At 41.1% G+C, this 3719-nt stretch overlaps 1 pseudogene; it reads right to left on the bottom strand.

Moving 5' to 3' along the window:
- Positions 1–243: 243 nt before the first annotated feature.
- Positions 244–2160, bottom strand: LOC134738481 (cell division cycle protein 27 homolog; annotated as a pseudogene).
- Between the last annotated feature and the right edge of the window lie 1559 nt (positions 2161–3719).

Below are 3719 nucleotides of genomic sequence, written 5' to 3'. Positions count from 1 at the left end.
AAAGTATTTTAGAAGACTGAAACTGTTGAGTATAAGCATCTCGTATTCTATTATCATTAGTTAACTGAAGAGATTGTTAAAGACATACATTTCATAAAAAAAGTTAGTTTGAAGTTATTGACCAGAATGTACCATTCCTAAGTATTAGTAACCAAATTCATGACAATAAAGAGCTTTTTAACAAGAAAAATTAGTGACTACCAGCACCATCAACAAGACTTTGTCTTTACAATTCATTACCACTTACCATGCATTGTAATATATAGGATTGACTCTGATAGCATTTCGAAAACAAGCTAATGCTTTGTCCAATTCTGCAGTTAAGATAAACTCTCGCCCTAATAAAGTATAGGCATAAGCATAATTTGGATCCATTTGGATAGCTCTCTGGAAGAATTTAATTGCAATATCATGTTCCCGTTGCAGACTGAAACAGTTCCCTGCAGCACACCAGGCCTCTGGCGAATTTTTATGCATGTCTGTTAAGTCTTTTGACAGAAATGAAAGAGCGACATCTTTTTGAAGATGCCAAAGTGTTGTAGAATAGATTTGCATGCCTTCAACTCTATAATTCTCAATCCTTCTAAACTCTGAGAATATTCTTTCAGCTTGCATGTACTCTGAAAGTTCAAAATAGGACCTTCAAATTTGGCACAGTACCCAACCAGTATTGTGGTGGTGAGAAGGTAGATGGCTCAAAATATTTATAGCTTCTTTGCAGTGGTATGAACCTAAAGCTAAATAACCTTTCCCCCTTTCACGAAGAAGGCTCATCAAGCCTTCTGCTGCTACTTTTTGTATATTAAAAGTCTGAATCTGAGGTGTGATTGTGGATATTTCCTCTTCTGAATTGATGGAAGAGTCCAATTTTGTAATTTCCAGGTTGTCATTTATATTAGATTGAGTTATTCCTCCTTTATTAGTTTAACTTTTTGTTTTTCTGTTTGGGATTTTAGGTGTAAACTTCATTTTTAATTTCTTCCCATTCTCCTTGGTTGTGGAACTGTCACTAGTAAAGAGTCATGAACTTCTTCGATGCAGTGCTTTTGGGGGAGATGTCATAGTGGGGCTCATTACCTGAGGTGTTGTAGTTATTTATGGACCAGAACTTTCTGTTAGTGAAAGAATTGGAGTTACCTCTCGGCTATTTCCACTCTGCGAGAAGACAGACTTTGCTCCAGTTTGGCCAATTCTGGCAACAGACTTTTTTGAAGGGGCTCCAGCAGATGGCACATCAATTACAGAAGGTGCATTAGTGTAGTTTTGTAAATAAGATCCATCTCCAGGACTTGGGGTTCCTAATGGAAAGATCCCAAAACTTGGGGTAAATGGACTAAGAGCTGCTGGTCCTGTTAATAAACTTCGACCAGTTTTTTGTTTATTTTGAACCTGTTTAGATAATATGGAAGTTCCTGTTCCCAGTGGGATAGTTTCAGGTGAAATTACAGCTGAATCAATAAAAGACACTGGGGAATCTGTATTCAAGGAGTACTTTGAATTGGAAGATTCTAAATTGACTCTGTTTAATTCAATTGTGTCCTGGGGTGTTTCCATAAGAATGGTCTCAGGCTGTCTGTGACATAAACTGTGATTAGGTACTTGTGTTGTTGAAGAGTTGGGCAGACAGTTGCTAAAGTTCTGTAAAGATGTGAATTTAAATGTTAGGTCAGGATCTGGCTTTTCACCTATTTCACATAATGATTCAAAGGGATACCAGAGGAAAGGATTTAAACTAAGTCTTTTTTGGTAACATTCTTATCCTTTGGCAAGCCGATCTGTCTTGCAATATACACGTCCCAACAATGGAAGGGGAAAGCAAACTGAATCACCAAACTCAGTAACAATATCATCATGGCTTTTCTGCTTATTAAACACTCCACCAGATAAGATTTGTTCCCAGTCTGCAAGCTTACTGAGATCAACACAACATTTTGCAAGCAGGTATTTGCATTGCGGTGTAGGACAACTGTGTCTTTTCAAGAGTCTATATGCTTTATAGGCTTTTCCTGGGAGTTAAGAACAGGTTGCCATTAAAAACAAGGCTTCTTCTGAGTGTACTTCTGCATAAAGGCGTTCTGTGAGGAAAACCCCACCTCGGTAAGCATAGTGGTTTAGTGCTTGCCATATAGCAGCCTGGAAGGGTTTCTGCAGCACTGTCATCCTCGAGGCAAAGGCCCAATTTCTGCAGTGCCTCAGAAAACCCCCACCCCACCAACCACCCTCCCCCCTGTAGCGGCTCCGGCCCGGCCAGCCTCGGCTCATTTAAATTCACCAGTTACCGGGGGATGGGGGTGGCCGAGCCAGCATGACTTCTTTATCCTGCCGACTGTGGAAAGCCCGGCCCCTTGTGATCCATTACAAAGCGAAAGTCACCTCATATTTGGGAAACAAGTCCACTCCCAAGTTCAGTGGAGGGATGTGGCATGTAGGACGAAGGACTCTGTTCCTTCTGATTTGGTCTGCACAGCGGGGCCTAGGGCTGGAGTCCTCTCTGTGAGGACTGCTGACTCCCTCTACCTTGGGTTCCATTGGCCCCACCCTGGGACATGGGCCTTGGCAGATTCTGGCCCTTCCTGGCCCTTAAGTTGCTGTCACAAACCCCATCTCGTGTTCAGATGCCCCGAATAACTGGCTCGCGCCTCTCTGGAAACATTGGAAATCTCTCCTCTACACATGGTCACCTAAAACCCCAGGAGCTCGGGACACATGTCTGCCATCCACCTCACTGCTTTCGGGAGAGAATGTTGAGAGTCTCTTGCCAACTATCTCTTGACTTGAGTTCCTCATGGGTGTGTGGTTAAGACGTAGTGAGACCAGATGTATTAACTCAGGCCAGCTGCTGGTGGCTCACGCCTGTAACCCCAACACTTTGGGAGGCCGAGGCTGTAGGATCCCTTGAGGAATAGCCTAACCCTGGGGAGGTTGAGACTGCAGTGTGTGAGCAGTAATGGTGTAATTTGGATCCTGCAGTTTTCTAAACATTCATTTTGTAGAATCTGCAAAGGGATATTTCTGAGCCCATTGAGGCCTATGGTGAAAAGGGAAATATTTTCAAATAAAAAGAAAACAGAAGCTTTCTGGGAAACTTCTTTTTGATGTGTGTATTCATCTCACAGTGTTGAAACTTTTTTTATTGAGCAGTTTGGAAACAGTCTTTTTGTAAAATCTGCAAAGGGATATTTCTTAGCCATTTGATACCTAGGTGAAAAAGAGATATCTTCACATAAAAACTAGACAGAAGCATTCTGAGAAAGTTCTTTCTGATGTGTGCATTCATCTCATAGAGTTGAACCTGTCTTTTGTTTGAGCAGTTTGGAAACAGTCTTTTTTAAAAATATGCAAATGGATATTTGTGAGCCCTTCACAGCCTATGATGAAACAGGAAATACCTTGACATAAAAACTAGACAGAATCTTTCTGAGAAAATGCTTTGCAATGTATGCTTTCATCTCACAGAGTTGAACTTTTCTTTTGATTGAGCAGTTTCTAACCAGTCTTTTTGTAGAATCCACAAATGGATATTTGCAGCGCTTTTAGGCCCATGGTGAAAACGGAAATATTTTCACAAAAACACTAAAAAGCAGCTTTCTGAGAATCTTCTTTGTGATGCCTGGATTCATATCACAGAGCAGAACCTTTCTTTTGATTGAGCAGATTGGAAAAAGTATTTTTGTACAATCTGCAAATGGATATTTCTGAGCCGTTTGATGCCTGTAGTG

Source organism: Pongo pygmaeus, chromosome 17 (assembly GCF_028885625.2).
Source record: "Pongo pygmaeus isolate AG05252 chromosome 17, NHGRI_mPonPyg2-v2.0_pri, whole genome shotgun sequence".
Classification (NCBI taxonomy): Eukaryota; Metazoa; Chordata; class Mammalia; order Primates; family Hominidae; genus Pongo; species Pongo pygmaeus.
The sequence above is the reverse complement of the archived record's forward strand: the minus strand, read 5'-3'. Positions and strand labels throughout refer to the sequence as shown.